Source organism: Schistocerca americana, chromosome 5 (genome assembly GCF_021461395.2).
Source record: "Schistocerca americana isolate TAMUIC-IGC-003095 chromosome 5, iqSchAmer2.1, whole genome shotgun sequence".
In the NCBI taxonomy this organism is placed as follows: Eukaryota; Metazoa; Arthropoda; class Insecta; order Orthoptera; family Acrididae; genus Schistocerca; species Schistocerca americana.
In genome coordinates, this window is record NC_060123.1 from 478,909,887 (window position 1) to 478,935,312 (window position 25,426).

Here is a 25,426-nt window from a genome sequence, read left to right on the forward strand (position 1 = left end):
GCAGTGTAGTCTTTAAGAATCAAAAGCAATGATAGAACAGTGGGATTGGATTCCTCGGTATGTATTACGCACTCGCATAATCGATGAGTACTGAAAATTAATTGTGGAACATTACAGTATGATGAAGAAAAAAATTAGTGAACAATGAAAGAGCAAACTATTACACTGATCGATTTATGGGATTCATTGTTGTGTACTTGAAGTCGGACTTTTATTACAATGTCAGTTGCAACAGTTTTGGATAGAAATGAACGAAAAGTATTGAGACTTTATACACAGCTGGAAATGGAAAAAAGAGCACATTGACACCGGTGTGTCAGACCCAACATACTTGCTCCGGACACTGCGAGAGGGCTGTACAAGCAATGATCACACGCACGGCACAGCGGACACACCAGGAACCGCGGTGTTGGCCGTCGAATGGCGCTAGCTGCGCAGCATTTGTGCACCGCCGCCGTCAGTGTCAGCCAGTTTGCCGTGGCATACGGAGCTCCATCGGAGTCTTTAACACTGGTAGCATGCCGCGACAGCGTGGACGTGAACCGTATGTGCAGTTGACGGACTTTGAGCGAGGGCGTATAGTGGGCATGCGGGTGGCCGGGTGGACGTACCGCCGAATTGCTCAACACGTGGGGCGTGAGGTCTCCACAGTACATCGATGTTGTCGCCAGTGGTCGGCGGAAGGTGCACGTGCCCGTCGACCTGGGACCGGACCGCAGCGACGCACGGATGCACGCCAAGACCGTAGGATCCTACGCAGTGCCGTAGGGGACCGCACCGCCACTTCCCAGCAAATTAGGGACACTGTTGCTCCTGAGGTATCGGCGAGGACCATTCGCAACCGTCTCCATGAAGCTGGGCTACGGTCCCGCACACCGTTAGGCCGTCTTCCGCTCACGCCCCAACATCGTGCAGCCCGCCTCCAGTGGTGTCGCGACAGGCGTGAATGGAGGGACGAATGGAGACGTGTCGTCTTCAGCGATGAGAGTCGCTTCTGCCTTGGTGCCAATGATGGTCGTATGCGTGTTTGGCGCCGTGCAGGTGAGCGCCACAATCAGGACTGCATACGACCGAGGCACACGGGGCCAACACCCGGCATCATGGTGTGGGGAGCGATCTCCTACACTGGCCGTACACCACTGATGATCGTCGAGGGGACACTGAATAGTGCACGGTACATCCAAACCGTCATCGAACCCATCGTTCTACCATTCCTAGACCGGCAAGGGAAATTGCTGTTCCAACAGGACAATGCATGTCCGCATGTATCCCGTGCCACCCAACGTGCTCTAGAAGGTGTAAGTCAACTACCCTGGCCAGCAAGATCTCCGGATCTGTCCCCCATTGAGCATGTTTGGGACTGGATGAAGCGTCGTCTCACGCGGTCTGCACGTCCAGCACGAACGCTGGTCCAACTGAGGCGCCAGGTGGAAATGGCATGGCAAGCCGTTCCACAGGACTACATCCAGCATCTCTACGATCGTCTCCATGGGAGAATAGCAGCCTGCATTGCTGCGAAAGGAGGATATACACTGTACTAGTGCCGACATTGTGCATGCTCTGTTGCCTGTGTCTATGTGCCTGTGGTTCTGTCAGTGTGATCATGTGATGTATCTAACCCCAGGAATGTGTCAATAAAGTTTCCCCTTCCTGGGACAATGAATTCACGGTGTTCTTATTTCAATTTCCAGGAGTGTATATTGCTCAAAAGTCCGTTTCTTCAGTCAAGATGCACACCTGGAACGATTTTTCGATTTAAAACTCACTACTGTGGAATTAAGGAAGGAAAAAAGAAGTGCAACAACGAAAATTAAAACATCCTGAGTGGATTGTAGACCTCGAAAAGTGGGCTTGACTGCACGCTGCCCACAGTAAAACGCAGCAAGTTAAGAATCAACTTATCTGAGAGATTCGGTGGGGATGCATTTAAAAAGAAAACCGCGTTGTAGAAGGAACAAATTCTGACAAACACAGTTCAGTTCCCTGAACTCGCAAACGTTAAAGAAAACCGATGGTTTGAAGAATTCACTGTGGTCTTTAAAGAGTTGCAGGTTTAGTCTCCTAAACGTTTTGATGACACTGACAGTCTCACATCTGTTTTTGAGGTGTTTTTAGTACCATTTGCCGTTTCAGATGAAAGCGTCCATGGGTATGTGCGGATGTAACTGATTGATCGTCAATGTAATTCCTGTTTTAAAAACCAGTCCTTTTACGCTAAAACTGTCCAGGTCATTTACACTGTTTTCCTCAAGAGGAGTTTCTACGTCTCCAAAATGAGGTTGCAAACTGTCCACTTCCATTTCTTCTTGCCTGGCTCTCGTCTTAAGCCATGGTTAATGACGGAAGTGACATAATATTGTAAACTTATGCGTTAAAATCACTGTTTCAGAATGATGAGATGGCTGTCTTCGCATGCCCACATTAAGTTTGATCCGTTTCATTGAGCATCATCCGCTCCCATACCACTCCAAGCGGATGCTCTCCATGTGAGCGCCACATCGCCAAGGCAAAGGCCACCTGGAGCAGTAGCTGTTCCCTGTTCCGGTACCCTGAAGTGAACAGGCGCCTACCCCTTGGTTGCCAGGGGTAGGTTACAGCTCAGGTGTCGGCAGCGCTATCCCTGCATTGTCAGGGGGCTGCCACCGAGAGCGTACATGACAACCTCACCTCGGCACACTGGCTACTGCGCTAGATTTCGGGAGCAGAGTTAGATCCACTTGATTGGTAGGTGCTAAAAATAACAGTGCACACAGTGGATTGTAACGCACCACAGTAAGATGCCCTTCCACAAACAGCCCGCACTTCGGTAAAATTTGGAAAGTCCAGGTCAAACCCAAAAAGGGGAGCAGAATTTAAAAAGCCAAACAGGTGAAGGAAAAAAGCGTTAAAAAGTGAAATAAGCAAAACCTTCAGAAGTCCGAAAACAGTCACAACATCAGGGTAAAAAAACTTGGCACAATAGAAAAAGACTCACATTAATCGTCTCTTACGACAGGCAAGGAAGGGCTGCAGATCTATTATCCAACACTGCAGGAGGATGTGTTAATGGTATTTGGTAATGAAACTAAATAAATCATAGTCACATGACAACCTTAGTGCTTACATCAGTGAAATTTTCTGCTTCTGTCCATGTGCTGAGCAAGGCAAAATTTATATTATATCTGCAGTGCATAAAAAATTGTCAGTTATGAAACCCAGTATTATACAGTTTGACTACATTTCCATTTGAATCCAATGCGTTTGCAGGTCCTCCCTCTCTCGTCTCCTCCCATTCAGCGTGGCCTGAAATTGGCGGAAGTGTGCACCCAGGCTGAACGCTATGGCACATGAGTCAGAGCATGAATTACGAGCCGAATTCTTGGCTGTCCCTGCAATAACTGGTCCATGTTGAAAGTCATTGAGCTCTCCTGGTTGATCTATTCTACTATTGCTGCTCCTTTAGTGGCAGCACAATACAACACCCGCTTTTATACTGGCGAGTGCGCCTCTCTTGACACCTAGTTATCAATTAAGCATTACATAGGAGTGTCTGGATACTTTTTATCATTATATGTATCCTACTTTGTCGAAAATTAATATATTGAGTCCGTATATGTCGAAAATACATATGGAATCCTGCTGAAAACAGTATAATGGCCAGTAGACAGTGCTGACTACACTTTTTCCATAAAGAACCGTACCGAAAGATTTATTTTACGAGTGATGCTCAATTTTTAACGGCTCTACCACGTCAACACACTGTCACTACAGCTGTAATATCTTTTTATCAGCGTCTGGTAAATGTCAAAAGTTTTATGTAAAGAGCAGGCTGAAGATGGACCTATCGCTTTAAATTAAGAAAACAACAGGAGGTATTTCTTGTTTTCCACTTCTAATAATTATCTATGTACATTGTAATACAACAAACCGAACATACAATATGTCTGTTCCATCAGTAAATTATTACAACTTAGATGAAGTTGAGGGCCAGGGAGTAGTGCAGTGACGTAGATTAAGGTTTTGGTTCTAAAGGTGATTTCTTCTCTTCCAACTTCCTGATAGATTCTGGTGATATGAGGTTCTTAGTTTCTGGCGACCCTTCCGGTTGTATGGCCGTGGTCCAAGAAAATTTTCGGTTCCTGGCGCATCGTCCAAGACTGCACTAGACATCTTCGGAGGTGCCCCTGGCGGCGCTGAATCTTGGCCTCTGGGTCAAGGATAAAGTCTGATCTATCGATTTTGCAGACCCATTGTTCATGTATCCTTAAGTTTCATGGTTTCTTTTCTGTTAAAATTATCGCCATGCTTACTTATTTCGACAGCTTCTCTTTGTAGCCGTGGATAATACTCCATCACAGCAGATAAAATTTTGACTGAGAAAACTTCATGATTTCCTGACTACTTTGCTGCAGCAGATATTTCTTTTATCCTTAGTCGGCAAAGACTTTTACGTACTTTCAGTATCGTATTTACGCTTCAATTTGGAGTTCCAGTGTATCCCTTTCAATAAATACAAGGAATACTATATACTCCACATGCCGACAGAGGAGGGTGTTTAACTTTTAAAGATGGGAGTGCTTGTCATTTTTCATTAGTTGGTCTGAAAACCAATCTAATGTCATGTTTCTGTAAAATTTACCGGATCTGATCAGTTACCTCTTCATTAAAGGGGAGAGCGTCTTCTTGCATCGCTATTTTATCGTTCACCGTTCTGGTCACATAACCCTATTTACTTCTTTGCCTGAATAGCCATTCTTCTCGAAAGCTTTCTTCATATGTTTCAATCCAGCATCTAGGTGTTTCGAAATGCAAATCCTTTTCCCTCTGTCCCTCTTTTGTTGAGGATGATATTTGGAGTTCTTATGCAAATATCTTTCTCTATGTGTGACTCTCCGAAATACATTATTCTTCAAACTCCCATCAGTCTGTCTCACAACTAAAATATACAAGAAGCTACCGACGAACGTCAGGAATCAAAATGGGTTTTGGACTACGGCCATACAACCCGGAAGAATGATCAGCAAATAAGACATCCTGTTGTGAAAGCTTTCATTGAATGTTTATAACAATCTACAGGGAGAATATCTCTAAACAGGCGTCTGGAACTTTTACTTAAGAAGAGAACACATTTAGTTTTTACTTTAACTTTCTTGTTGTGTGGCAGAGAGTCGCCTTCCATAGCTAAATTTTCAAAATTGGAGAGAATATTTCTGACAATCCGAGTTCAACGGATTTATGATTATACACACGCAACGCTACTCCGAGAAAGATACATTTTGCAAGAAGTGAGATGGATTGTGTTACATTTACATGGCGGAGAGTATCCTGCACCACTAGTGACTTTCTTTCCTGTTCCACTCGCAAACAGAGTGAGGCAAAAAGGACTATCTATTGCCTTCCTATGAGCCCTAATGTCAAGTGTCGTATCTTTGTGTCCTTATGCGCAATGTATGTTGGTGGCAGTAGAATCGTTCGACAGTCACCTTCAAATGCCGGCTCTATAAATTTTCTCAATTGTATATCTTGAAAAGAATGTCCCCTTTCCTCCAGGGATTCCTTTTTGAGTTCCCGAAGCATCTCCGTAACACTAACGTCTTGTTCGAACCTACCGGTAACAAATCCAGGAGCCCGACTCTGGACTGCATCGATGTCTGCCTTCAGTCCGACCTAGTACGTATCCCGAACACTTGAGCAGTGCTCAAGAATAGGTCGCACCAGCATCCTATATTCGGTCTAATAAACTGAAGCCTATCACTCACGTTCCCTACCACAGTTGTCAGATTCTCGTTCAATCGCACTTCTGCAACGTTACGACCCGATATTTAAATGACTAGCAGGCCTCGGTGGTCGTGCGGTTCTAGGCATTTCAGTCCGGAACAGCGTGACTGCTACGGTCGCAGGTTCGAATCCTGCCTCGGGCATGGATGTGTGTCATGTCCTTAGGTTAGGTAGGTTTAAGTAGTTCTAAGTTCCAGGGGACTGATGACCTCAGATGTTGAGTCCCATAGTGCTCAGAGCCATTTGAACCTTTTTTTTTTAAATGACTTGACTTCTCAATCAGGACACTAGTAATACTATATCCGAACATTACAGGTTTGATCTTCCTAGTCATCCGCATTTACATTTTTCCACATTTAGGGCTACCTGCCATTCTTCACACCAACTGGAACTTTTGTGTAAGTCGCCTCGTATCGTACTATTGTTACCCAACTTCGACACCTTACCGTACACGACGGCATCATCAACAAACAATGGAAGATTGCTATCCACCAAGTCCATCAAATCATTTTTGTATATAGAGAACAACAGGTCCTATCACACTTCTCTGGGGCACTCCTGACGCTACTCTTGCCTCTGATGAACACTTGCCGTCGAGGACAACACACTGCGTTCTGTTACTTAAGAAGTCTTCGATCCACTCACATATTTGAGAACTTATTCCTTATGCTCATACCTTCAGTAACAGTCTGCAACGGGTACAGTATCAAATGCTTTCCCGAACTGTAGAAATATAGAATTTGCCTGTTGCTCTTCATCCATAGATCACGGTACATCATGTGAGAGAAGGGTAACCTAAGATTCGCACGTGTGACGCTTCCTAAAACAGGCTGATTCGTGGACATAAGCTTCTCAGTGTGAAGAAAGTTTAATGAAAATTGATTTTATGGATATTGGTCTGTATCTTTGAGGGTCAGTTGTTTTACCCTTCTTGTATACTGGAGTCACCTGCGCCTTTAACCGTAAGTTGCTGCAACTGCATTTACACATTTCTAGTAAGGTACATCTGTAGAATAAAGCAGATTACCTTACATTTAGATCTTTGGAAACTATAATGGTAGGAACTATTAAGTGGCATAAGGAGAAATTTGAAAATTAGACTAATTTACAAAGTAATAAAATGTGGCAATGTCTGATACTCTTGTCAATAAACCTAAGAGAGCATTGCCTCAAAAAGCGATTTCTCTCCATGAAGAAGGAGGAAACTATATCCCAACGCCTATGGAACTGCCAGATAAGGAGATTATTACGAACATAGAAGCAAGGATACAAACTGCCTCCAAAGGAACTGCAAATGCTATTCGAATCGAAAACACCAGAGTACTGTATCACGGTAAACCCTTGAAAAGTACTTCAACAGAAGGTGAGAGAAACGCTTTCAAATATTTAAATGCAGATGAAGAGATAGTGGTTGATCCCGTTGACAAAGGCAACGCTATTGTTGTTAATAAAGAGTATGATAGAAGCCAAATTTTAAATCTTGAGGACAGCACAAAAAGTTTAGGATGACCTGACTGCTGCTGTGGTCGATCCCGTTGACAAAGGCTACGCTATTGTTGTAAATAAAGAGTATTATAGAAGCCAAATTTTAAATCTTAACTTGAGGCCAGCACAAAAAGTTTAGGATGACCAGACTGCTGCTGTGCTGAAGGATACAAATAGTGTTATAAAGTCTTGAACGTCGATTCAAAAATCAGATAAAAAGGCTTATTTAGGACTGAAGCAATACGTCCCAGGCCTTCATACCTGCCCAAAATTCCTAACATTGATCCTTCTTTGCGACCGACTGTTACTTCTGCCTGTTCCCAACAAATTAAGATATCTGGCAAAATGTCTACAATCATATATTGGTGAAACTGACTCTTACGTAATAAGTAAAGTCTTAATTCGATATAATTCCAGTTAACGAATTACGATTTGAATAACGGATGTTTTCTCAGGAATCTGACTGTTCCTTTTAGACACTGCCTTACATACAGTCAGTTTGAATGGGACATTGAATTTTTAGAGCAAGTTGACGGCATCGCAATTGGGTACTGAGCAAACTAACTAACTCCCCAAGATACATAATATTATAAATTTGTAAGATCCACAACTAATTAGTCTTACAATTATTGCACTGAATGAAAGTTCTTTTAATAATTACTGTAAAATCCATTGAAAATCACTGTCATATGGCGCCACATTCAAAAAGAACTTTCCATAAGTAGACATAAAATACCAGACTGCACTATACGAGGACATCATAAGTGTTAACACATGCCACATAGAAGGTTGTACGTTAGTGACACTCAGATCATGTACCACCAGACCTCAAGTTAGTAGAAATAATTTCTGACTGCCAGTATAGTGGACACTGATTTCCTTATACACAAAACACTGCCTTCAGAGATTTCTGAAAACTGCATAGTCACAATAAATATAACATCACTCAAAGCAAGGTATTAAGTTTAATTACTCCTTATAATTTACAATTAGCGGGAGTAAACCTTTGTTTCTACGGCACTATCCGTAGCTTAGATCTTAATACTTGGCGGAGTTTAGCCACTTATCGCTAGGTCTGCTTATGGCGATAGCTTTCAGACAGGCGGGAAAGTATAGCTAATTAATCATTGACATACTGACTGTTAAATAAGACATGCCGTGCAAGTCAGTGAACACCGTAATCACGTGTTAGTAGGACATATAAAAGAAGTGAACTGAAGCGTTCCACTCACGCAGTTATGGCTGAGTACAGAAATACCATTCTGTGGCCTAAAGCCATGAGAGTCAAGGAAGCCTTGTTTTCCTCAGTCATTCACACAGAAACAAAGGCACCACAATACATATTTATCAGTCAATAGCACCACTGTCGCCGACAGCGCGTGCTTTCGAACATTGAAGTAATACAAGATCAAACAACAATTAATACGATTGACAGTGCCTCTGAAATCTCGTTCGGATTCTGCACGAACTCACGTCATCGGCCAATACAACCAGGAGAGTTTTATGCGGTGATAACTTAATCTGCTGTGGCGCTTCTGGGTCCAAGCGCCAACCTTTCGCAACATCGATGAACCAACCACTAAAAATAATAAAATGAAGCAGGCTTACTTACGTATGATGTCCTTTCGGTGACTAAGTGACATCTGTCACCGTCGCTTGACTGCCTGACAGGATGGTTTCTTCCTAAAACATAGAAGCCAATGCCTTACTCGCCGCAATTCAACGACCAAACTCGAATATAACACTGAAAGAACATGGTATTAAACGAAAAACCATAACTCGTGGACAGCACCATAGTTTCACACGAAACGTTTTGAGCCAATAAAATGCGCACATACACTTATCAGGGAGGAAGCCTGATGGTACATGACATCACTCTGTAACCAAAGGCAGGATAGAAAGACCTCCCCATGATCATCATCATCATTTAAGACTGATTATGCCTTTCAGCGTTCAGTCTGGAGCATAGCCCCCCCTTATACAGTTCCTCCAAGATCCCCTATTCAGTGCTAACATGAGTGCCTCTTCTGATGCTAAACCTATTACTTCAAAATCATTCTTAACCGAATCCAGGTACCTTCTCCTCGGTCTGCCCCGACTCCTCCTACCCTCTACTGCTGAATCCGTGAGTCTCTTGGGTAACCTTGCTTCTCCCATGCGTGTAACATGACCCCACCATCGAAGCCTGTTCGTCCTGACTGCTACATCTATAGAGTTCATTCCCAGTTTTTCTTTGATTTCCTCATTGTGGACACCCTCCTGCCATTGTTCCCATCTACTAGTACCTGCAATCATCCTAGCTACTTTCATATCCGTAACCTCAACCTTGTTGATAAGGTAACCTGAATCCACCCAGCTTTCGCTCCCATACAACAAAGTTGGTCGAAATATTGAACGGTGCACAGATAACTTAGTCTTGGTACTGACTTCCTTCTTGCAGAAGAGACTAGATCGTAGCTGAGCGCTCACTGCATTAGCTTTGCTACACCTCGCTTCCAGTTCTTTCACTATGTTGCCATCCTGTGAGAATATGGATCCTAAGTACTTGAAACCGTCCACCTGTTCTAACTTTGTTCCTCCTATTTGGCACTCAATCCGTTTATATTTCTTTCCCACTGACATTACTTTCGTTTTGGAGATCCTAATCTTCATACCATAGTCCTTACATTTCTGATCTAGCTCTGAAATATTACTTTGCAAACTTTCAATCGAATCTTCCATCACAACTAAGTCATCCGCATATGCAAGACTGCTTATTTTGTGTTCACATATCTTAATCTCACCCAGCCAGTCTATTGTTTTCAACATATGATCCATAAATAATATGAACAAGAGTGGAGACAGGTTGCAGCCTTGTCTTACCCCTGACCTCTACATAAAGTATCATCACTTCTTTCGTGCACCAGCACAAAAAGCATCAGCCGAATACCAGTGGCCAGTGCTTTCAATCAGTTCTGCTCTATTCATTTTCACAAACCAAAAGTACCAAACCCACATTGGTTGTCCCCAACTTGTAACGACGAGCTATCAACAACTACATAACTTTGGTGAACACGTATCAATGGAAAAACCACAAAAGAGCAGTTGCAGTTCCGCAACGAGCGACCGAAACTACGTTGCATGTTCACAACTCGTAGTCATGGGTCATTTAGAACAGAGCTATTCCGCAACGAACTATCAAAGTACCCAGCGTCGGCGAACAGACGCATAGCGACTGATCTCCGTGTGTCTGAGTAATCAAAATCCACAATGCACACACTCTCGCCGTATGTCATCAGGTCCTGAGCCGGTCCACCAGCCACAACTACCCTCTCTGCAAGAAGCCCAAGCACTCACTCCTCTCGTCGATACGGGGGCTGTTGCTCGCCGTCACCGGTGAAAAGTGACGCCCCCTTGTCACGGCGCTAAGAGCCGAAGCGGCGGGAGTTCAGACTAACACGGCCGACCAACAATCGTCACAACCTCCCAGTATCGTTGTTGTTAGAGGCGTGAAAATTCCACATCTACTAAGGAGAAGTCTACGGTAACCAGTTGGATATAGTGGTCCCTATGATAAGAGAAGTGACTAGATGACACCTAGTTTCATGTATTGGGACCTGAAGGTGGTGCAAATGAGACGTCGAAACTCGTAGACTGAGTGGTCAGCTCGTCTAGCAGCCAGCGGCATCGGGTCCGATTCCCGTCCGAGCCGGAGATTTTTCTCCGCTTCGGGAGGGGGGGGGGGGGGGTGCTGTCCTCATCTGCCATCAATAATGCTATGCCATCATTCGATTATTCGACTTCACCGGTAGCAAAATAAAATTTTGGCTGGTGGTACTTGTTTTCTTTAATTAGCTGAAAACTGATGTCAGTAGCAATGACTTTCCAAACTCCGACTGTAGTGTGTATCGCAGAGATACGTTGAAACATAACTCCGGAGGCGTGTTTATAGCAATAAAAATACGACAATTGTGAGGTTAGTGCAGATTGAGAATGAGAAAAGAATGTGTGAAGGTAGAATGTTATTGGTGGATCAAACATGGTAATTGGATGCTTTTATAGACACTGTGCCTTAGGAGCAGTAGCAGCTGGAACATGGAGAACATGTTGCGTAAATTTCCTGGTCTTGTTATAGTTATAGGTGGAGATTTACATCGATAGACAAGGAGCACCAGGTGATTAGGGCAGGTAGTAGGGACATAGGATCGAGTAGAGTTGTTCGATGTGCTTTATCCTTAAGTTACGTTGAGCAGTTATTCAGGGAATCGAACCGCGGAAGACCTTCTTGTGACAAACAGACCCCAAATTTTTGACACAGCTTATGACAGGAATCAGTAATCATAAAGCTGTTACGCCATCAATGAATACTGCTTTAAATAGGATTACAAACAAAGGGAGTAAGATCTTTCATTTGAGCAACAGTGAGAGGACACATATTTCAGATTATCTGTGAGTTCAGCATGACAATTTGCTCTCTAGCACTGGAAATGTTGAGTGTCAACTGAGAAAGCTCAATAATATCACACAATAAGCTTTACACAGGTATGTGCAGATGAAAATTGTGAGGGATGGAAAAGACCCATCGTGGTTCAACAACCCTGTTAGGAAGCTGATCAAAAGCAAAGAGGGTTTCACTGAAAATTTAAATGTAACCACAGCCTCACAGACAAACATAAACTAAACGAAGCGAAAATTAATTGGAAAGAAAAATCTCTATCTATTGACTTGGCATAAAATTCTAAGATGTCTTGGTCTTACATTAAATCAGTAAGTGGATTGAAACCATCTGTCAAGACACTGTGTGATCATAATGGCAGTGAAAGAGGGGCTTACACCGAAAATGCTGAAATACTATCATTTTACAAATCTGTTTCATAGAGAAAGACCACTCTGCAGTACCTTCTTATCACCGTCGAAAGAACAGAAAAATGACAGATACTGAAATAAATTACCAGTGGACAGAAAAGTTACTGACATCTGTCAACACAGGATAGGCCACTGGACATGACACGATACCAAATTTGTTCTGCACATAGTATGAGAAACAACTTACCCTCTTCTAGCAGCAATGTACCGTTGATGGATAGATGAAAGAAGCGCTTCTGCAGACAGGAAAAATGCACAGAACATTGCCGTTTTAAAGGCGGATCGTCGAACAAACGCACAAAACTTCAAGAGTATATACACACAACTAAAAAAGTTTTGCATCACCCCGGTTCCCATAACTCCTTAAGTCAGACGTTGACTGTGGATACTGTATCACAGTCACAGTCCCTTTCACTATTCAGAGATGTCACTAAACCTGTCAAAAGATGCAAACAACCATTGTTGGGCAGCGCCTATTAGACGGAGGGGTTCCGACAGCCGATCAGTTCTAGTCATTCCACCAGGAAGGAGGTACACGGCTCGTGTAGTTCAAAAAAATGGTTCAAATGGCTCTGAGCACTATGGGACTTAACATCTATGGTCCTCAGTCCCCTAGAACTTAGAACTACTCAGGACATCACAAACATCGATGCCCGAGGCAGGATTCGAACTTGCGACCGTAGCGGTCACGCGGTTCCAGACTGAAGCGCCTAGAACCGCACGGCTACACCAGCCGGCTCGTGTAGTTCAACCATGCCTAGACGGTCAATATCGCGGTTCGATCGCGTCCGCATTGTAACTTTGTGCCAAGAAGGGCTCTCAACAAGATAAGTGTCCAGGCGTCTCGGAGTGAACCAAAGCGATGTTGTTCGGACATGGAGGAGATACAGAGAGACAGGAACTGTCGATGACATGCCTCGCTCAGGCCGCCCAAGGGCTACTACTGCAGTGCATGATTGTACCCACGGATTATGGCTCGGAGGAACCGGACAGCAAGGCCACCATGTTGAATAATGACTTTTCGTTCAGCATCAAGACGTCGTGTTACGACTCAATCTGTGCACAATAGGCTGCATGATGCGCAACTTCACTCCCGATGTCCATGACGAGGTCCATCTTTCCAACCACGACACCATGCAGCGTGGTACAGATGGGCCCAACAACATGCCGAATGGGCCGCTAAGGATTGGCTTCATGTTCTCTTCACCGAAGAGTGTCGCATACGCCGTCAACCAGACAATCGTCGGAGACGTGAACACCTTAGACACACTGTGTATCGAGTGCAGCAAGGTGGAGGTTTCCTGCTGTTTTGTGTTGGCATTATGTGGGGCCGACGTACGTTGCTGGTGGTCATGAAAGGCGCCGTAAAGGCTGCACGATACGTGAATGCCATCCTCCGACCGATAGTGCAACCGTATCGGCAGCATATTGACGAGGCATTCGTCTTCGTGGACGACAATTCGGGCCCCATCTAGCACATCTTCTGAATGACTTCCTTAAGGATAACGACATCTCTCGACTAGAGTGGCCAGCATGTTCACACCCTATCGAACATCCCTGGAATAGATTGAAAAGGACTGTTAATAGAGGCCGTGACCCATCAACCACTCTGGGGGATCTACGTCGAATCGCCGTTGAGGAGAGGGACAATCTGGACCGACAGTGACTTGATGGACTTGCGGATAGTATTCCATGACGAATACAGGCAGGCATGCATCAATACAAGAGGACGTGCTACTATATATAAGGAAGTACCGGTGTGTACAGGAATCTGGACCGCCACCACTGAAGGTCTCGCTGTATGATGGTACAACGTGCAGTGTGTGGTTTTCATGAGCAATAAAATGGGCGGAAATGATGTTTATGTCTATCTCTATTACAACTTTCTGTGCAGGTTCAGGAATTCTCGGAACCGAGATGATGCTGAACTTTTTTTAATGTGTGTATCTCTGCGGTCGGACTGTGGTGGAATCTTGGAACTTATTCTATTCTCGTGTATTGTGATATTTCAGGAGGCCGACAGTCTCCTCTGTAGAAATCAACCTGGATTCCGAGTACAGCAATCGTGTGAAACGCAGCTCGCTTTTCTCGTCCTCAACACGCAGAAAGTGGTAAATGGTGCGGTGTTCCATGAATCCCGGAAGGCGTTTGATACAGTTCCGCACTGCTGTCTAATAAAGAAAATACGTGGTACAGAATACCACACTAACTGTGTGATCAGATTGAAGAGTTTATAGCGAACAAAACTCAGCATGTCGTTCTGAACGGTGGCAAGTGGGAGATTGAGTAATAAGTAAATCACTAAAGACCAAGAACTCTCACGCATATGACGGAGTATCTAGCAGAAAACTACTGTTCTGTAGAATTATGTTTCCTTAGTAGATAGCCATATCTTAAACTTTTCTTTTCGGAATGGTCAGTTTCCTGACCGACTTAAGTCCTCAGTAGCGAGAAGGGATATGTAGACAATTTAAGACCTATTTCTACACCATCAGTGTTTCTCAAAGTTATTGATAAGGCTGTATGTACAAGTGTAACTTATCATATCAATCCACATAATTTGTTCTCGAAAGTATAATTTGGTTTTGGAAGTGGTTTAATTACAGAAAATGCTATATTCTCTTTTCTTTGTGAGGCTCTGGACGGATTGAATAAAAGATGGCGAATCCTAAGCGTCTTCTTCGATTTAAGTGAGGCATTTGATTTTGATCACAAATTATTACTGCAGAAGTTGGACAGTTATGGAATAATGGGAGCTGCTCACGATTGGTTCACCTCTTACTTTAAAAAACAGACGGCAGAAGGTCTTTGTCAGCACTATTGAGAATTGTTGCTACATGCAGTCCCAATGGGGCACAGTTAAGTGAGGAGGAGAGTGCCCCTGTGGTCGGAGCTGGGCCGCTACTGCTTCTAATTTATATTAATGATATGCGTTCTAGTATAACAGGTGGTAGTAAAATATTTCTGTTTGAGGATGACAGCAGCTTCGTAGTGAAGGGTGTTGTGTGCAACACTGACATAGTCTCAAATAATGCAGCTGAACAGATAATTTCATGGCCTGTAGAAAATAAATTTATGTTCAATCACAGTAAGAGCCTGTAGTGGATAGCCCATGCTCGGGATCTTGTTCAAAAACTAAATGCTGCTTTATTTACCATTCGAACAGTACCTAAAATAAGTGATTGTTCAGCAACGAAATAGTCTCTTTTCCTTACTTTCATTCACTTTTGACGTGTGGTATTAGACTTTGGGTAACTCTCCTGATTCAAGAATTGGAATTTTGGCTCAGAAACGGGTGGTTCGCAGAAGATCTGGTGTAAGATCGCGATCCTCTTGCCGACCATTCTTGGGTAGTCTGTGAACTCTGACACTGGCCTCTCGAAACATATTCTCTTTAATGTCGTTTGTTGTTAGCACTAACAGCCCATTCCCAAGAGTTAGCAGCTTTCACTCAGTTGTTACTAGGCAGAAATCATTTGTGCATTTGGAACGGACCTCCTTGTAGAAAGGCGTGCAGTGTTCAGCTGCATCCATTTTCAGTAAGCTGCAACAAGAACTCCAAGATCTTAGCAGTAATCCATGTACTTCCAAGTTTAAACTGAATAGTTTCCTTACGGCTAACTCCCTCTATTCTGCCGAGGAACTCCTGAGAAAATTAAACAGTTAAGCTAATTCCTGTGTTACGATGTTGATTATGTTTATTTAAACTTATGGCTTGTCGTCTACGTAGGAGTCATATACGTTTCATTTTATCTGATAAAACTCGTCTGTTATAATTTCATGTACTGTCTCTTTCCACAACCATGGATACTTCCTCCTCAGTTTGGCCCTGCAGAACATGACATATAAAATAGAATAAAAATAAGAAAAACGTAAAAGTAACTTCAGGCGAGGCAAAATAAAGAACAATCCCCTTTTCACTAAACATAAATGGCCTAGTAGGTAGTTCCACGAGACTTGATATGATGCTGTTCAATATAAAGGCGTCGCAACGCTAGAAAACAGTAGCGAAATGCAGGAAGACCTGAGGAGGAACGATGCCTGGTGCAGAGGGTGCCAACTGACCCTCAGCATAAACAAATGTAGGATATCGCAAATAAATGGACAAGGAAACTGTTGTGTTGGCTGAAGAGCCAACACCGTTTTACTAGAGGAGGCCGAAATGCACGCGTTTTCGCTCACGCAGGCTGGCGTGAGGAGGGAAGGACTGTACTGACGTGAGGCCTGGAACATGACAAGGAATTAGAATTCAGAAAGCGGACGTAATTAGTCTCATACTTAACTTTAATCCATTAATGATGAATGTCGCTCTTGACGGTACATGAGTCACAATATTACCTGTTCAGAAAACATAGTAACTGAATATGGCGCCTTGCTAGGTCGTAGCAAATGACATAGCAGAAGGCTACGCTAAACTGTCGTCTCTGCAAATGAGAGCGTATGTAGGCAGTGAACCATCGCTAGCAAAGTCGGCTGTACAACTGGGGCGAGTGCTAGAGAGTCTCTCTAGACTAGACCTGCCGTGTGGCGGCGCTCGGTCTGCAATCACTGATAGTGAGGACACGCGGGTCCGACGTACACTAACGGACCGCGGCTGATTTAAAGGCTACCACCTAGCAAATGTGGTGTCTGGCGGTGACACCACAGAAACCCGTCTGTGTATGATTACACGGTTGCAGAACAATCACTGGAAGTAGTTACTACCATAAAAGATCTGAAAGTGTGCGTATGGAGTGATTTGAAGTGTAATGTTCACATAGAAATAATCGCTGATAAAGCAGATGCCAGACAGAGATTCATTGGAAGAATCTCCGGGAAGCCTATTCCACCACTATTGTGCCTGGGATCCGTACCAGATAGGATTGATAGAGACAATTGGGATGATCCAAAGAAAAGAAGATTTCGTCAGAGGTTCATTTAGTAAACACAAAAGAGTCACGGAAATGCTTAGCCAACTTTAGTGGCAGACGCTGCAAGACAGTCGTTCTGCATCACGTTAATGTCTGCTAGTAAAGTTCCTAGAAGAGTCAATGAATATATTACTTCGTTCTACATATGTCGCAAAAAGAACACACACACAGGCTTTCTGAAAGTCATTCTTCCCGCGATCCATATGGAACAGATAAAGAGAGAAGTGACAGTTTCCAGAATGAGATTTTCACTCTGCAGCGGAGTGTGCGCTGATATGAAGTGACAGTGTTACACGAAATACCCTCCGCCACACACCGTAAGGTGGCTTGCGGTATGTATTAAGTTGATGCTTAAGTTCGTGGCGCTTTTCCAGTAAGTGCAATAAACACAACAGATACACATAGCACAGACTTTATTCATCAATAATATATTCTCCTTAACTACACTCCTGGAAATTGAAATAAGAACACCGTGAATTCATTGTCCCAGGAAGGGGAAACTTTATTGACACATTCCTGGGGTCAGACACATCACATGATCACACCGACAGAACCACAGGCACATAGACACAGGCAACAGAGCATGCACAATGTCGGCACTAGTACAGTGTATATCCACCTTTCGCAGCAATGCAGGCTGCTATTCTCCCATGGAGACGATCGTAGAGATGCTGGATGTAGTCCTGTGGAACGGCTTGCCATGCCATTTCCACCTGGCGCCTCAGTTGGACCAGCGTTCGTGCTGGACGTGCAGACCGCGTGAGACGACGCTTCATCCAGTCCCAAACATGCTCAATGGGGGACAGATCCGGAGATCTTGCTGGCCAGGGTAGTTGACTTACACCTTCTAGAGCACGTTGGGTGGCACGGGATACATGCGGACGTGCATTGTCCTGTTGGAACAGCAAGTTCCCTTGCCGGTCTAGGAATGGTAGAACGATGGGTTCGATGACGGTTTGGATGTACCGTGCACTATTCAGTGTCCCCTCGACGATCACCAGTGGTGTACGGCCAGTGTAGGAGATCGCTCCCTACACCATGATGCCGGGTGTTGGCCCTGTGTGCCTCGGTCGTATGCGGTCCTGATTGTGGCGCTCACCTGCACGGCGCCAAACACGCATACGACCATCATTGGCACCAAGGCAGAAGCGACTCTCATCGCTGAAGACGACACGTCTCCATTCGTCCCTCCATTCACGCCTGTCGCGACACCACTGGAGGCGGGCTGCACGATGTTGGGGCGTGAGCGGAAGACGGCCTAACGGTGTGCGGGACCGTAGCCCAGCTTCATGGAGACGGTTGCGAATGGTCCTTGCCGATACCCCAGGAGCAACAGTGTCCCTAATTTGCTGGGAAGTGGCGGTGCGGTCCCCTACGGCACTGCGTAGGATCCTACGGTCTTGGCGTGCATCCGTGCGTCGCTGCGGTCCGGTCCCAGGTCGACGGGCACGTGCACCTTCCGCCGACCACTGGCGACAACATCGATGTACTGTGGAGACCTCACGCCCCACGTGTTGAGCAATTTGGCGGTGCGTCCACCCGGCCTCCCGCATGCCCACTATACGACCTCGCTCAAAGTCCGTCAACTGCACATACGGTTCACGTCCACGCTGTCGCGGCATGCTACCAGTGTTAAAGACTGCGATGGAGCTCCGTATGCCACGGCAAACTGGCTGACACTGACGGCTGCGGTGCACAAATGCTGCGCAGCTAGCGCCATTCGACGGCCAACACCGCGGTTCCTGGTGTGTCCGCTGTGCCGTGCGTGTGATCATTGCTTGTACAGCCCTCTCGCAGTGTCCGGAGCAAGTATGGTGGGTCTGACACACCGGTGTCAATGTGTTCTTTTTTCCATTTCCAGGAGTGTATATACGATAATGTGCCAACGCTGACGTAACTTTCCGATTCCATGAATGTGGAAATCACACGGTGTTGAGGCGGAGGTATGTTCAGAGCAATTTTTCATGCGGAAAGGAAGTTCCTTCAAGGTTGTTCCATACAGAGCGGAAAAGGTAAATACCTGAGAGTGCAAAATCAGGCCAATAAGGTGAGTGCGGAATGGACTCCCAACCTACCTCTTGTGTTTTTCGTTAGTCTAGCAAAATCCGGACGGTGGTTATCGTGGCGTAGCATCAATTCACGCTGTCTTCTGGTCGGTGTTTCCAGACTGCGGCTTCAAGACGTCTCAGTTGTTAACAACAAATGTCACCAGAGATTGTTATACCTCGGGTGAGCAATTCGTCATCATTCTTCCAACTGATGCACAATATTGTCCATTGTTGACAGGCGCAAGTCTTTGAACGCTGAGTTTTTGCTTTGTTTGGGCTCAACCAATCGTTATCTTCCAGAATGCGATTTTTCACTCTGCAGCGGAGTGTGCGCTGGTATGAAACTTCCTGGCAGATTAAAACTGTGGCTGTGGCTAAGCCATGTCTCCGCAATATCCTTTCTTTCTAGAGTGCTACTTCTGCAAGGTTCGCAGTAGAGCTTCTGTAAAGTTTGGACGGCAGGGGACGAGGTACTGGCAGAAGTGAAGCTGTGAGGACGGGGCCAGGAAGTTTCATTCCTTATGTTAGCACAAAGACACGATTCCACATCTCCATTAACGTTACAGGATGGAAATGGTCGCTGTTGTTCACGAACCAATTGACGACGGGTAAATAGAGGCGCACATATGGTCTCCGAACGATTTCTGTGATTTTGGCTTGAGCATACTCCCGATTTTTGAACTTTCCCCATTGCATACAAATGTCGCACGATCACATTTGCCGGTTATTGAGTACACGTTCGTGGATCACTGTGGATTAATACCTTTAAACGACTCTCATCAAACCCGAATGGGTTCCTGAACATGGAGAGTCACTAACGAGAAAACGATCCACCTTAAAACGAGAAGACCGTTTTCCTGCTGTGATCTGTCCAATGGGATTATCACCTTACACGGCGCAAATGTTTTGGCTGCTTCCGTTGGAATCATCCCTGAACTGAACACAAACTGAAGGCAATGTCGGAAATGTTTCGATTTCTCCACTTGGCACTCCATTCTCTGGCGTCCACAACTACATTCACCATCTCCAAATGTCAAAATGTAAACTCAAATAGCAACAATGAAATGCAAATAAAAATGACAATGGATAAATATATCATATCAACCGGAATGCCAACATCCAAAACCAAATAGGGATCCAAACATCGAGCACTGAAAATGTTCTCTGTGACACATCACGTGGCGTAGACACACAGACTTTGCTATCATTTTAAAAAATGCTCAAAAATTTAAAAAAAAGTTTATGTTTTTAATAGTTTTGTATTGAGCCGTGGCGGCTCAGTTTGCTGGCCTAACTACGTCCTGCACGGGTATCGACAGTCACCTCCATTGCGACTTGTCTTTGGTTTTCCTGGTTGAGAGGTGGAAGCCCAGCGTGGCGAGAGTGAGTTGTGAACGGCAGGTGACGGAAAGTGAAAGGCAGGAGCAGCAGTGCCTGGCAGCGGAGTTTGGTTGGTCAGATTTTGGATGTACGACGCATGTACCCAGCCGGATCGCTGAGCGACTTGTTGGTTGTTGGGCAGCCGCTAAAGAAGGTGACTAAGGTCGTGCTCCGGTGCTCTGGCGACGGGGGGCCTCCTTCTGTTATTTGAAAAGGGGTTAAAAGTATAATTGACAGTGGGGAGACTGCAGCATAACATTTTGCCTATTGATATTCCGGCCCTGCGGTTTTATTGTTTATAGGAAAATTGGCACGATATTATTGTGTCTTGTTTAGCGATTAATATGTATTTGTTTGTTTTGCAGTGTGCCTTGGTTTGAGAGGGGCCAATGGTTGCTAGTGCATCTTATTTGAAGCCACGTGATTCTTTTAACTGGTAGAACTCTTGAGTACACCCGCTTGGGGTGCTATGTTATCAATTGAAGTGGTAACACCGGTGAGAGGCATTGTACCCGGTGGCAATGTCATGGTAGAGTATCAGGTACCGGGTATGAATTGGAAATCTAATTGTGATTTAATAAAGTGTATTTATTCTAACTTACGTTGATGTGTTTTCGTCATAATTGAATTACTTCATTACTGAGTGAAATTTTCTGCTTTGCTTAAGCTCACCTTAACTAGTGTTTCGCAAGACGTTTTAGCAATAATTCATGCCTCAGGGGGTTTAACTGCAACTGATCTGTTTGTACCTGCACCTTGTCAATTACTTGTACTCGCTTATCATCTTACCTAGACAGAGGCGTATGTACTTATTGTATAAGACAAAATCCATTCTAATTATCTCTGTCAATCTCAGCGATTTTGCCCTGATCTTATTAAAAGCTTTGTGAAGGCATATAATAAATATGGTAGTTTATTTATTTAAGTTTGGATTTAACTCTTTGTTTTATGTAAGGTTACAAGTTTCATTTATCTTGCTAAAGAGAGTCTCATCATTTGTTAGTGTATATTCTGTTATTGTTTGAGGGTGATGCCTCGTGTGTGATTTATGTTCACAGCTGATTGCGAAACACGCGAGTGAACCTTGGTGTTTGCAGCCGTGACTTCTGGGCCGCTACCTTGGCGGCATCCTGTCCAACGCCCGAAGTCTTTGTTATTGCCTCGGGAGCGCTTTGCCGCGTCGTCTGTCATACCAAGCAAAAGTTGAGTAGTGAATGTAACTCCATCTTCTGTCTGGAGTATGAGACCACGGCTGCTCAGTATCCAATAAAACAATACCAATCGCCGTTCTTTGTGTTTTACTTTTAGGCTTCCAGTTTCGACGATACATTACGCCATCTTCAGGCCTATACAGTGAAAGTTATAACACAGCAATAAGTACATATTAAAATTAAAATACGGGGCATATTGTCTAAAAGCTGCAAGTGTTGCATATTAAATTATTTTAATATACCTATTGCTCTGTTATAACCTTCACAGTATCTATTTTAATTACGTAAATTAATATGCAACACTTGCATCTAATAGACAATATGCTCTGTATTTCAATTTCATCATGTACTTATTGCTGTGTTATAACCCCTCACTCTATAGGCCTTAAGATGTAATGCATCGACGAAACTGGTAGCCTAAGAACAAAACCTAAAGAACGGCGATTGGTCTTGTTTTACTAGAAACTGAGTAGTTGTCTTGTTCCTTGGAATTATACCTGGGTTGAGCGGCTGCCGCCAGGGTTGTACGCTATGGAATTTACTGGAATTATCTCATGAACTTTTGTAAAATATTCTCTTACTATTTATAAAAGAAGAGTTTTCAAACTCTTCATAAGATCGAATGTGCTCTGTGCTTGGTAAATGTAGTTTCCCTTTACTGAACGATTCAAATTTCAAACTTATTGTTCATAAACTCAGATACTTTGTGTTTATTGAATACTTTCCTTTTGCTTATATTGGTAAATTTCAGCAGTTTGTCCTTTATATGTCATTATAATTCTGATGGTTTTCATGTTTTTATTAATCTGGAATTTAATTGATCAGTATGTTTTCCTTAAATAAATGTTAATTTGGTGAAGACGACGAACTATGTGGTGGGACTCCCTCCCACGTGTTACGTCTGAACCTTTCCTTTCCTGAACCTGTTACCTTGGTGTACCACTGCCAGCTCACATCGACCCTGAGAGGAGAGGCAACGAAGAATAACACAGAAGAAAAAACAATGACCCAGTAGTAAATATGCCACTCTACTAGAAGCACCCGAAGACAACATGGTAACGCTGTCACACATCCCGGAAAATTTTATTGACGAATGGTATTTTTACATCGTAACGTAAGTTTATTTCCACCATATTACTCTGAGGTATATTTGCGAATGGCGCAATGTGCCGTTTCGACTTCGGGAGCGGCCATTTCGTGCATCAACCATCGCTCTGAAGCAACGTGACACGAGGTTACGGACGAGAGAGTCTAATGCGGCAGGTACCTAAAAATGTGTCACCAAGCGACAGCAGAGGAGTGTGGGACTGAAAATCTGCCCGCCGTCGCACGGTCGGAATGGTAGCAGCCCCTAATCGGATAAGGGTAAGCGCCCGGTCGCTCTGGAAAAGGGCCAGTTTTAAGTGGGATAACAGCGCGCCGCGCTCCCGTCGCCACACAATAGGATTAGCAGGGGTGGCGGAGGCAGCGGGGGCGCAGATGGCGTTTCGACCGGTGCCAGCGGGGCGATGGCGTGAAGGGCTCGCAGCCCGAGTTCGGGCCCCGGGCCGCCGCTCGCTCGGAGGAGGAGGATTACGGTTTAACGGCCCGTCGACTGCTAGGTCATTACAGACTGAGCAGCTGCTCGGACTAGCTAAGGATATCGGTCGCGTCTTTTCAGAGCGACCATCTCGGCACACACCTCATGAGATTTACGGAAATCTCGGAAATTCTGCATCTGGGTTGTCGGAGACGGATCTGAACCTCCGTCCTCGCGAATAGGAGACTACAGTCCTATAACTGCGCCACCTAGCTTGGGCACTCGCTGGAGGCTTACAGTTTCTCTTCTTACAGCACGTACCATGCCTTGTAAGATCTTTCGTGCATAGAAGACTTTTAAATGCGCTGTTTTCGTTTTGGATTAGATGAATTTTCGGATACTGAAGCGTAGCTTTCTTCAATCAATCTATACAGGGTATCCAGAGCCTTCATAAAGCAGAGCGTTACAGGAACTCGTAAATATGAATGGCGCAACCGGATGTAAGCCTGCAAAAAACAATGAATGTACTCAGAACGTTTTGCAGTAAGCTTCACACTAATTTAAAGGAATTTTCTCTACATTTGCACAAAAGTACGAGAAATTTGTTTTTCAGGCAACGGGAATGTGACCAAGAGTATGGGCAAACAGTTGTTTGCAATTTGCGTGAAAGTGCTATGAGACGAAGCGACTATGGGGATGCACTTTAAAAACTTTCAGATGCATTGAACACACTTTTATTTTATTTCCAAAATCGCCTTACGCATTTCGACACTCCGTCATATTCAAAGGCTATAAAATACAACACGAAACTGGTATCAAAAGATTATGAAAACATATTACGTTTAACTATTGATTAAAGATATAGTGAAAGGGTCCTGTAGTCCCCTATCGTTATCATTTTATTTGCTTTCCAATGATACAGAACTCTCTGGCCTGCGTGATTGTATGAATGTGGGTGTGTTTCATTTTGCTATACAGTGGTTTAGTCTGCTGCAGAGAATCAGCGGTGGTCGTACAGAATGGCAAAACCTTGTAGTTTTCAGGCAGGCACAGAGGTTTGCTCCCCTTGTGTGAAAGTTACCGGTGTTAGGTTGGTGGCGGAAACCTCATCTCTGGCCACAGGGTCGCGTGGAAGACGTTGGAGTGTCTGAGATAGTCAGTCTACTTCCAGTTCGACTAGGGTCTGCAGCAGAAGTCTCTTCAAAGAAGGGTGAGTAGACTTAACCGTGTGGCGCGTTGTCTCATAGCAAGAGGGGAGTTTTAGCTCTTGGTCTCGCGTTTCATCTTATATAGATTGATTTGCTGGGTCACACCAAGGAATGCAAGGCTTTTGCAGACATTCAGTTTGGTTTCTAAAGCAGACGTAGCTTTGATCCGTAAGAGGAACCTACCACAAAGGCGTTGCATATGTTAAAGCGCTCTCGGTTCAGTGTGAATGTTTGTGTGCCTGCAACTGCGTGTGTATACTTTCTCATCCATTCTGAATCTGAGTAATGTTTACTTCTTTCTGAATCTTCCTTGTCTCTTTACTTTATGTCCGTTGGAAACCATCCACGTGGGTTAATATTAGAGTTTGTTGGCCCTCTGCCATTATCCTTGGTCTATTCAAATGGGTCCACTGTAAAATGTTAATTATTCGCTACTGCGTGGTTTTATGTTGCTAAAATTTGGCCACGGTACGTAGAAATTGTCTTTCCGCTAACCACGTGTGCAGACGAGTCTGTTGTGAATCATATAGCGTTTCACAAGCAGTTGTACTTAGTTACCAGGCAACATCAGCTATATACACTCCTGGAAATTGAAATAAGAACACCGTGAATTCATTGTCCCAGGAAGGGGAAACTTTATTGACACATTCCTGGGGCCGGTACATCACATGATCACACTGACAGAACCACAGGCACATAGACACAGGCAACAGAGCATGCACAATGTCGGCACTAGTACAGTGTATATCCACCTTTCGCAGCAATGCAGGCTGCTATTCTCCCATGGAGACGATCGTAGAGATGCTGGATGTAGTCCTGTGGAACGGCTTGCCATGCCATTTCCACCTGGCGCCTCAGTTGGACCAGCGTTCGTGCTGGACGTGCAGACCGCGTGAGACGACGCTTCATCCAGTCCCAAAACATGCTCAATGGGGGACAGATCCAGAGACCTTGCTGGCCAGGGTAGTTGACTTACACCTTCTAGATCACGTTGGGTGGCACGGGATACATGCGGACGTGCATTGTCCTGTTGGAACAGCAAGTTCCCTTGCCGGTCTAGGAA